Below are 12,065 nucleotides of genomic sequence, written 5' to 3'. Positions count from 1 at the left end.
TTGGGGAGTAAGCCAAAGACAATGCAGGAGAGGTGAATTCTGGAGACAAATATGAAGGATGGGAGAGAGATGAGATCAGCGTTGGGTTCACAGATGAAGTCAGCAAATGCAGGTTCCTCCCTGTCCACCCCATAAATAATTGGCGGAATGGCCCAAGGGAGACTCCATAGGAGCCAACTCCTAGGGAAGGCATAGGCAAACTCCGGCTCTCCAGATGGTTGGGACTACAATTCCCATCATGCCTGACCACTGGCCCTGTTAGCTAGGGATGATGGGAATTGTAGTCCCAAACATCTGGCGGGCCAGAGTTTGCCTATGCCTGTCCTAGGGGCTGAGGTCCCAATAAAATATTTGAGGGAGTTGCCCGTTCCAAAGTTGATGAGCATTGCCATTCAAATGGTGTGTGTGTACCATATCATGTGATCTATTATACCTGCCCCCCATATTTTATTCAAGTTGACACCCCTGGGACTCTCTCCTAGCAGCTCAGCCACCCCAGAACCCTCCCCCTCCCATCCCTGTCAGCAAGAGAAAATTTGGCTACCCCTGGGTTACAGGCACCCAGAACTTGCCCACGGTTACTAAGGGGAATGGATTTATTTCCTTGTTGATTAGGGGCATTTATATGCCAACCAATCGAACATGCCCTCTGGGCAGTTTGCAGTTTGTTTGTTTAATAATAAATTGTTAGATTTATACATTGCCCTCCATCCAAAGATCACAGGGCGGGCGGTTTACAATATAACCAATAATCAATAATAATAAAAAACACACATGTAACAGCTAATATCTCTACACAAACTGCATCACTACAAAATGAATGTTGAACTGAAACCATGCGCTCCAAGAAAAAAAAGCACTAAAACTCAAAAGTTTGTTTAAAATTTATGTGTGTGTGAATGTACAGCTGATCTTGTAATGCACACCTCTGCCCTGCACCACCCTCACTGCAACCAAGCAAGCAGTGCACATATTATCCCCATTTAATGTATGGGGAATGAAGGCTGCGAGATAGAGACACACATCCATTTCACTTTCAGACACCCCCCTTTTTTAAAAACACCTCTGCCGGGTTGGTGGTCCATAAAATATGGACTGGAATTCCAGATTGAGATTGTGACCCTGCCGCGCAAATGCCCATCAGTGTGCTAAGGTATCTTTGATCACAGCAGGCTCTCTTTCACCTCCCTTCTCCTGCAGGTGAGGCAGAGGAGCCATCAGCCATTAAACAGTCACTGGATATGGGGGGAAATAATCTCTTGTGGAATGCAGCTTGACCCCCTGCGACCCTTTGCTGCAATTTCTCTTTGAGTGCATTCCAGGTAGCAGGCAGAAGCAGAAGCAGGAAAAATAGAAAGTGGATTTTGATGCTGAGAAATCACAGCGGGAGTGGAGGATTAACTCAGTCACTCCTGGAAGAAATTTAATCTGGAGTACTAGCGAGGGGGGGGGGGATGAAATCAGGCTTGGTGAAACAGCTCCAATTGCTTCATCCGCTCTTAAATTGGGTGTAAAATGCTTAGTCCAGCTATGTTTGGTAAAGGGGTTAAAGGAGAGGCTCTTCTTGTCTACCCATAGGGGCTTCTTTGACATCTGTCTGGCAAGCCATGTGTCCAAGGACATATCATGAACAGCTGGTGCAGTCTACACCTTGTTGCTAAGGTTGCCATTTTTTCTGGCTCTGCCCCTCCATTTTTAACAGCTGCCTGCCATACAAAAATTAACCAAGTGACCTTTTCCTCATGGCCTCATCGCTCTGTCAAGAAAAGCCCCAACCCCTTTAAATTTCCGACTGTCACAGGAACAATGGAAGAGGCCTTATATTACCCACACTGACCGACAGTAGCTTTCTGGGGTTTCAGACAGGGGCTTTCCCTACCCTAATCTCATACCCTCCAACACCCTGAAAGCAAAAACCAGGACGCCATCTTCCCTGGTATGTTCTTCTCTCTTTTTTCCCCTTGCAACAGAATGGCAGCCATTTTGGCCACTGTGATCTGGTGCAATTTTGCACTGCGATCTTGTCCTGAAAAAGGCACTCCCCCCCCCCCGGGAGAAATCACGGTGCAAAATAATGCAAGATCCCAGTGGCCAAAATGGGTGCTGTTGTCTAGTGAGGAAAAAATGGGATGTTCTGATTTTTCCAGGACACTTGTGATGTGTGCCGCCTGGAGAATCTGCGGGTTGAACTTGAGAGCTTCTGTGTGCAAAGCAGATAATAACAATAACAATAACAATACAATAACAATAATTTTATTATTTATACCCCGCCCATACATCTGGCTGGATTGCCCCAGCCACTGAACTACAGTCTGGATGCAGTTAAGCAGGCCAGTAGAAAGAGGGGGCTCTCCACTCACGGCCAGTTCTCCTTTTCCAGGTTTTTCTCACATGAGTGTTAGTGCTGCTATCCCTACCCATAATTCTCCTTAGAGCAGGGAAATTTGTCTTTCACCATTTTCAATTTCAAGTTGAAAGCCCTCTTAAGATAACTCAAAACTTTGACCTTGCCTGGTCAACAGGGCAGGACACAGGTCCAGGTTCCAGCAATGGCAGAGTTTAGAGAATTTATGCTCCCTTGTGGTCTAGATTTTGATCTCCTTGGCTGGCTCTGAGAGCAAAGAGGACTTTTACTCTCCCCCCACCCCCCGCCTCAGGGAAGGATGCCAAAAAAAGCAGTTGGAGAATCCCAGGAGCTGGAGAGGCACCCAGACCCAGTGCTTTTTTTCTGGGGAGGGACGCAGGTGTACGCATACCCTTAAACATCTTGTGAATCTAACTTTGGCCTCATTAAGGGGCAGTATTTTAATATGAGTAGGAAAATGAGAGTACCCCTAAACATTTTTTTAAGGAGAAAAAGCACTGCCCTAAGAGCAAACAAACATTTCCTCTGCACGAGTGATGCTTCGATGTGGAACGGGGAGAAATGGAGAAGCACCGTCCATTCTGCTGCTCAGGTAACACTTTCAAAGACACACGCTTGCCAAAAATGTATCGGTCAGAGACAATTGGGAACTCCTCATGTGCTATTAAAAAAAATAAAAATCCACTAATACGCTGGAACTATCCAGTTAAACGCCAATTACGAAACCCTGCAAGCTTCCCGGCTGCAGCATATTAATAACACAATTAAACATGTATCACTTAATGCAAATGGAAAAAAGATAGAACTTAATCGGATGGCAGTGCAACCCCAGGAAGTGACCATTTAGCAAACTAATGTCTATTTAATTATAGGCCCCTCCTCTGTAATAAGCTAAAACACGCCAGTCTTTATCATTTCTTTTCTCAGAACTCAGTTGCAATGCTAGTCTGAGGGATTCCATCTCGGCTTCCCCGCATTGGCAGTGACTCAAGCCCTTGGACAGCTGTGGAGATTAAATTCCCCGAATGGTCCTTGGCATCCTCTCTTTTCTTTGCATTGTCCAGCTGCAAACAGCTGGATGGGACATATATTCCCACCACCAGCTTCTTCTCTGGCATTTAATGTGGGTACATCCCAATAGAGAACTTTTGGATTAGTGTGTTCTGCCATAACATGGTTACTACAGAATATTCCTGCACTGATATATGGTTTTCACCTTCCCACTGGTAGGTTGCTAGGTCCAAGTGGATTCTGAGCCTAAGCGCTCATTTGGAAATACATGGCGAAGCCCCTAAATTTAAAGTTCTGTGACGCCACTTTAAACAGTCCTGGCTTTGAGCACAGAACTCTGGAAGCTGTAGTTTGTTATGGGTGCTGAGAGTTGTTAGGAGACTGCCCCCTTCCCTTCGCAGAACTACAATTCCCAGAGTTCCTGGGAAGGGGGATTGATTGCTAAACCACTCTGAGAATTGTAGCCAGCCTCATCAGAGATCACAAAGAATGGAATATATGATAACAACAAGAAGATGAGGAAAATAACAAAGAGACTATCTGGACAGAACTGGACAGAACTGTGTAAAGCAGCAACAAGAGTGATGTTTGGATCCCTTTCGGAGCTCGAAGTATGGGTACCCCCAATAAAATTTTAAAAATTTGGCTGTATAATTTGGAACTAATGTGATTTGGAATTAATGTGATTTGATTGGCCTGTTAATAATTTTTTTTTTTAAAAAAAGAGAATTGTAGCCAGCCTCACTGCTGCCTTGCCTGTCTCCTTTCTAGTAAGGGTAAAGGTAAAGGACCCCTGGACGGTTAAGTCCAATCAAAGGTGACTATGGGGTTGCAGCGCTCATCTTGCTTTTCAGGCTGAGGGAACCAGTGTTTGTCCACAGGCATCTTTCTGGGTCATGTGGCCAGCATGACTAAACTGCTTCTGGCGCAACGGAACACCGTGACAGAAACCAGTGCGCATGGAAACGCTGTTTACCTTCCCATCACAGTGGTACCTATTTATCTACTTGCACTGGTGTGCTTTCAAACTGCCAGGTTGGCAGGAGTTGGGACAGAGCAACGGGAGCTTACCCCGTCGTGCGGATTCAACCCGCTGACTTTCCGATTGGCAAGCCAAGAGGCTCCGTGGTTTAGACCACAGAGCCACCCACGTCCTTTCCAGTAAGACACAGCGACATTGATAATGGGAGATCAAGTCTCTACATGACTGTATTATTGGGGGGGGGGATGGAGCCTGAATGCATGAAAGCTTCTAAGCATGTCCACCCAGGTGTGCTTCAAAGCCCCCATCCAGACCTTCGCATTCAACATGGGAAGGTTGGGGGTTGGAGTACACAGGGACATCTGGGGGGTCAGACCAGCATGCAGACCACCTCCTTGTGCCTATGCCTCCTGAGCAAGGCTAGCGGTGTGAATGGAGCCATTTGTATCATTGTGTATTCATGTTGCTAGTCAGTGCGCAATGCTAAATAATAAAATAATTTGCAAAAATGGGTCAGCTCGTGGTAGGCCAGTTGATGAGTGGAGCATGTGGTGAACCACTGAGACGAATGGTTTTAACATGCAGAAACGCCAGCTTAAGGCTGATTGAAGCCACGTCCTGCCATGTCCAAACGGTCATGCACATCAACCCGCATAAATGGGAAATGGTGCATGTTTCCTGCTCCTCGGGGAGCCGCAGCAATTTCCCTGCAGAAAGCACAAAGCCTGCGAGGTCAGGACCGGCTGGAGTCTCTCTGTGACGGGTGATCAGTTCAGGCTGACAGGTGTGAAGTTGGCAATTTTCTTTCCCAAAACGGCCAGATAAACAGGCTGGCAGCAGTCAGGGGAGATGGAGAGGGACGTGGAGATAAGGGGGGAATGGAAACAGAAAAGATGGGCAGCTGGAGCAGATCACTCAGCCAGCTCTGTCACAGACCAGAAGCAAAGAAAAGGATTAACCCTACAGTGACTGGCCCACCCACCACAAGAAACATATTTGGAGTGAGATGGAAAAGGAATAGATTTACAGATCCAGACAAGGGTATCTCTGGGCTCTTAAAGGCATGCACCCATGATGTAAATGTGCATATGCTTAATGACAGAGATGATAGATAGATGGATAGCTAGATAGATGATAGATAGATGGGTAGATGATAGATGATAGATAGATAGATGATAGATAGATAGATAGATAGATAGATAGATAGATAGATAGATAGATGATAGATAGATGATAGATAGATGATAGATGATAGATGATAGATAGATAGATAGATGATAGATAGATGATAGATGATAGATAGATAGATAGATAGATAGATGATAGATAGATAGATAGATGATAGATAGATAGATGATAGATAGATAGATAGATGATAGATAGATAGATAGATAGATAGATAGATAGATAGATAGATAGATAGATGCCTCTGGGAAAATTAAGGTGGACTCTTGCCCCACCTCCCATTCTGGCTTAGTCACCCTGTGGGCAAAGGTTTGTTTTTGTTTTGTTTTTAAAGGGAGGGGAAGAGGCAGGAGGTGTGAGAGGTCTGGCACATAAGATCAGGGACTTGGGTTCCCCGGGCATCCTCTAACTCTGCTCCTGCATCCTATCCAAGCAAGGAGAACCCTAATATTTTCATTATACATAGGAGACCAGTTGGAAATATGGTCCTGTGTTGAGCAGACTTGGGTCCGGTCCAAAATTTCACAGCTTTCAGTTCTCATACACACCCTCCAAGTGTCACGATTTTCCAGGGACTGTCCCAGAACTTATGAAAGCCATCGTGGCTTCTGATTTGATCCTGGAAGGTCTCTGTTTCCCCTGCCAGTGCTGAGCTTGGGAAGGAGATTGAGCCAAGTCATGTCCCAAGTGACTTCCTCAAAGACCTCAGTAATCAAGCACGGATACAAGGGATTATGTCCTACATAAAAATGTTAGCCATGTGTGTGTTCAAAGTCTGTGCATATGTATTTTAAGAAAATAAGTTGTTGTTGTTTGATTCTGCCTTAATTCTAAGCAGGAATTTAAAACTTGTGTGATTTTAAAACTAGTACCTCTCCCTTGAACACTGGAAGCCAATTAAAACTACTTCTTATATGATGAACAAGACTGTGTGTGTATGCTATGACTTAGGGGTTAATGGTATGATCTGCAGTAATTAAAAAGCAGAAAACAAAATCACGTCCCCAATTTAATGCAGTGTGTTTCAGTTGGTTTTAGTTCATGCATGTGCTTCATATGAGCTCTGGCTAATACTAAAGGGTGGCCGTCCCCCAACCTAGTTGCCTCCAGATGTTGTTAGACTACAACTCCCATCATTCCTGATGATTGGCCCTGTTGGCTGTGGATGATGGGACCTGGAATCCAACTACATCTGGAGCGGGTCGGCTTGGCAAAGTGAGGCTCATTATATCACTTCAGGCCTCCAGGTCCTCATCTAGTGGCAGTGGTAGACCAGGCCTAAATTAGATTCTGTGTTCGGGGACTCAGCTACATTAGTCAAAAAAGAGCGTCTTAAATGTGTTATAAACATGCAGCACCAGATGGTGCTTTAGGGCCCAAAACATTTCTATGTGATTTTACATAGGGTTGTTGTTTAGTTGTTTAGTCATGTCCAACTCTTCGTGACCCCATGGACCAGAGCACGCCAGGCACTCCTGTCTTCCACTGCCTCCCACAGTTTGGTCAGACTCATGTTTGTAGCTTCGAGAACACTATCCCACCATCTCGTCCTCTGTCGTCCCCTTCTCCTAGTGCCCTCAATCTTTCCCAACATCAGGGTCTTTTCCAGAGAGTCTTTTCTTCTCATTAGGTGGCCAAAGTATTGGAGCCTCAGCTTCAGGATCTGTCCTTCCAGTGAGCACTCAGGGCTGATTTCCTTAAGAATGGATAGGTTTGATTTTCTTGCAGTCCATGGGACTCTCAAGAGTCTCCTCCAGCACCATAATTCAAAAGCATCAATTCTTCGGTGATCAGCCTTCTTTATGGTCCAATTCTCACTTCCATACATCACTACTGGGAAAACCATAGCTTTAACTATACGGACCTTTGTTGGCAAGGTGATGTCTCTGCTTTTTAAGATGCTGTCTAGTTTTGTCATCGCTTTTCTCCCAAGAAGCAGGCATTCTTTTACATAGGGTAAAATGATTTATTTCGTCACTTATTTATAGCATCCCCCCCCCATGTGTAGATCCACCCCACGTTTTCCTGAGAAAGACTAAGAATGGGATTATTGTGAGGGTAAACACAAGAAAGATGGCAGAACCCTATTGCATGTTATTTTTTTATGTAAAAATGAAAAAAGAGCTTCTAAGGAACTAAAACAGGGGCGGGTCTACTATGAAACTAATGACGTTTAAACTTCAGGGACCCTAATCCCAGAGGGGCCCCAGAAGCATCTTTGGTCCCCATTGCTTTTTTAAAAAAAGAATTGGGTAGTTGCACTACTCAAATTGGTTGATTGATTTTATTTTTTCATATATCTTTCAAAGTTTGAGAGTTAGTAGCACACATGTAATTGTTGTGGTAAACAACCCCACGGAAGAAGATAACAGTGGTTACCCAGACCTCGTGGCTGGTTGTGAGGAGGCCACCATGACATTTCAAGCTTCAGGGCACCCAAAATGTAGGTCTGCCACCTTTTCCCAGGTGATTCTGAGGGCCTTTGCTAAAAAAGAAAAGAAAGGCCACAAACAGACACATAGCTCCCAGCTCAGACATCATCACTCCTTGCCAGTTGCTGTCTGGCTACTGGCCAAGCTGCATGCTTGCCCCTGAGGGCAGTGGCAACTGAAAGAAGAAAGCTTGATGGAAGGAAATAGAACATGAATTCAAGCACAAGGTACCATACTTAACACAACAGCTATATAGTACAGTGGTACCTCGGGTTAAGAACTTAAGTCATTCTGGAGTTCCATTCTTAACCTGAAACTGTTCTTAACCTGAGGTACTATTTCTGGGTTAGTGGAGTCTGTAACCTGAAGCATCTGTAACCTGAAATGTCTGTAACCTGAGGTACCACTGTATTTTAACTTTAGGATAAGAAAAATCTGTGGAGACAGTGATCTGGTCTTTAAAAGGAGTCCTTTCAATATAATGTTGGCTTAAAGACATAGCCCTGAATATCTGCTGGGAAGGAAATGTCCGGATTTTCCAACTGTTTCAATGTATTATTCAGGGGAAGAGAGACGCAGTCGAGAGGCCATGATGAATGCTGAGCAGCCGTTAAAGCAGCCTCTAGCCCAGGGGCCGCCCATTATGTTGGATCACTGGGCCCATCTGGAATTTTGAAAAAGGGTTGCAGGTGCCAGTCACAAAATGGCTGCTCTGTGGGGGATGTGCCATAACATAAAATGGCTGCCATATCTAAAAAACAGCAGAAGAAGGGGCAAAATATGGGGCAGGCATGGTCCCCATTAGATTCCACACCTCCAGTGGAGGTGAAAAGGCAGCTACATCAGGACCACCGCTCTCATTCAAAGAGAAGCTTCTTTTTGCCCCTTACCTTTGTTCAGAAAGGGAAGGAGGGTGGGTGTCCAGTCCTTGCAATGGAATATGGGCATGTTTCAGGGAACATGTGCAGTGTACGAGAGGCTGAGCTGGTGCAGACAGGAACTTAAGCAGGAAGAGCAAAAGGTATCTCATTGTGCTGTGGATTTCTGAGAGGGATTTTGCTCAGACCTTTCATGGGTGCCATAGGAGATACTAGCAATCACAGTGGCCCCTTTGAGCACTACGTTGGTGTCTCCTGCACTAGCCTGACTGGGAATGCAGGGCCAGCCCTAACGTTGGATAGAGTGGAGTAGATGCCTCAGATGGGTGATGATGGGGATTGGGCAGAGATGGTGAGGAAATGGAGATCAGAGCTGTGTGTGTGCCACGAAGTCTGACTTGCATGCCTTAGTCTGCTGCTCTCAAGCTAAGTCAGTCCTGATAACCTCTGCCTTACTGATTGATTGATTGATTGATTGATTGATTGACTGACTGACTGAATAGCATTTGTATACCACCACTTGATTGTAAAAATCTCTGACAGGCCCCAAATATATGGGAGACCATCACCTTCTATTGAGAATCTCCTGGGTGAGGGGTCCCTCTTAGTTGTTCCACCTCCCTCAGAAGTCTGGGGTGGTGGTTACCTGGGAGATGATCTTCTCTAAGGTAGCCCTTAAATCCTGGATTTTCCTACCCACCGGGGCGAGTCTGGCACCTTCACTATACAACTTTTGGTTCTGTCCAATTCAATTCACAAATCAATTTCATTGCAATGGGCCTACTCTGAATAGATTTTAGTTGGCTGCTATCTTATAGGGTTGCATCCAATAAGCAGGCCCATTGCGGTCAATGGGCATGACTAACTTACGATTCATTCACTGCAGTGGGATTACTCAGTGTGAAATGTGGTTGCACACAACCTTGTAGCTATGCCTAAAGCTGAACTGTGCTGCGAGGAGCTCTGGCAATGCTGTTTCTAAGCTGTGAGGGCAATTTGAGAAACTCTCCCCCTTCCCCGCCCTGCTCTCTCTGTGGGAATTTTGGACTCACACCTGTTCCTCGTTTGTTCCAAGGAAACCCAAACTGGGAGTGCACCCGCTCCAGGCTCCCTGCAGCTCCAACAGAGCAAGAGAGAGCCCCGTGATATGGTTTTATCCCCTCATTGCTCAGCTGTGAGAGGGACAGGCCTGGGAAAAGAAAGGCAGAAATTCCCTCTGGGTTGTTGCTACAGTGCCATTTGCCACGTTGCAGCCAGGCTCTCCCTCCCTCCCTCCCGTTTCCAGTTCAGTGCCCAATCTGTGTGCCTTTGTTCTCTTTTCTGCGCTTGGCTAGCTGTGTTGAACCAGCTGTTAGGAATCTAGATTTATACATACTAGGGATTTGTGGGGCCTCTTCCCCCACCCCACCCCCCCAAGCCTCAAGATCTTTCATTCGTCTTATCAAGACTCACTTTCCTCTAAATTCTTCAGGTGCTTTTCCAGAGCAAGAACCTCAAAATTCCTTTCGAAAAAAGCCATGAGAAACAGTAGTTCCAGGGAAATGGTGCTGTTGGACTATTGCTTCCCTCACCCCTCACCTTTGGCCATGCTGGTTTGGGCTGAGGACAGCTGGAGTTTGACCACATCTGGAGGGCCACAACTTCTCCACTCATCTCGTACCAACTTTGGCCAATGCAAAGACTGTTTGTTCACCAGCCCTCGACTCCCAACAGGGTCTCCAGGACAGTTGAGGATTGTGATGCCCATAGGACAGCTGGACTAGTAATCCGTGACAGGATTAATCAACATAATGACTACAACTCCCATCATTTGTGACCCATGGCTCAGCTGATTTGGGCTGGTAGTAATTGAAGTCCAACAACATCTGGAAGTCGCGATCCCTGGTATGTGGTAATGCTTTCTTTCTGAGGGCATCAAGAAAGGGTGTCTTATCATTCATCCCTTGAGGTGTTCTCTCCTCCTGCCATTTCTGAGCATTGAGAATCCTGGAAACCCTTTCTAGTCTATTTAAAAAGCTGTCTCCCCATATGTGAAGACCACAGCAGGGTTTGAAGTGTAAGAAAACAAGAGACTATATTAAGAAACATGTTAGGATGGAATTAGATAAGACAGAACCTTAAACCTCAATTGTCTGTATTTTGGGTTATAAACATCGATGCCGGGTAAGCGGGAAGTTAAATTGGAATTGTTGAATTGGAATATAACTGTTGAGCAACAAATTATTTCTATATGGAAAAAAGAATAAAATATTGTTACAAAAAAGAAAAGAAAGAGTGTCTTATCAAAACTCTTTGGGTTCCCTACAGATTCCTTTGCTGATCTAACCAAGGAACAGCCTGAAAGTTGGCAGTAACTCATAGCCGATTTGAGCAATGCATTTCACAAGGACATAAAAACAGCCTGCTAGACCAGAAGCATTCTCCCTCAGACAGTGGAGGTAGAACATAACCACCAGTGCTCAGCTCTCAACAGGGCCCCAAGTATCAAGGAAAGGCAAAAAGGTGATGTCCGCAATGCAGCTCAGCTAAACATACACATCAGTGTTCTCTGTGGGTTCATTCCCATAGACAGCAATGGATGTGCAGTGCCACTGTTAGAATTCCACTCGTTTTACTAACACTTTTCTTTGGCTTCTAGTGAAATTCTGCTGACACGTCTTCAAATTTGTTCAGAAATTTGCTGCGAGGGGGGAAAACCAAACAAACCCAAACCCAAGGGCATCTCGAACACATACACAGCACTGATCCGCTAAGCGGCAAGGTAGTCTCCGCTGGAGCTCTGAGCCTGACAGATGGTATTGGAAGCCGAAGCTCCTTGGGCTTAGGCCAAATGCTGCTCTGATAAGGAAGGGCAATGGAAGAGCAAGATGGCTGCCAGACCAGACCAAAGGAAGTAACATAACCTTCCCCTTCTAGAGCAGATCCTACAAGGAACCTTGAGGCCAAATCCATCTATCCAGACAGTCCCCCTCCACCGCTGCCACTGTCTATTTTCCTTTCCCCCAAAGGCAACCTGAAATGACAGGTCCCCAGCTGGCACTCGGAAGGACACACCATGGCTTCTTCTGCCGGCCAGGGACCTAGTGACACATCCCTGTTGTGACAGCCACATCCTGGTTGAAGATCATAGTGGGGGTGATTTCTCATTCTTTGGCCCTTTCTGAGCCAGCTCCAGTGGAAAGGAAAAAGATGCTCCTCCAGATCTCAGCTTT

Source organism: Podarcis raffonei, chromosome 15, assembly GCF_027172205.1.
Source record: "Podarcis raffonei isolate rPodRaf1 chromosome 15, rPodRaf1.pri, whole genome shotgun sequence".
In the NCBI taxonomy this organism is placed as follows: domain Eukaryota; kingdom Metazoa; phylum Chordata; class Lepidosauria; order Squamata; family Lacertidae; genus Podarcis; species Podarcis raffonei.
Note: the sequence above shows the minus strand (reverse complement) of the source record.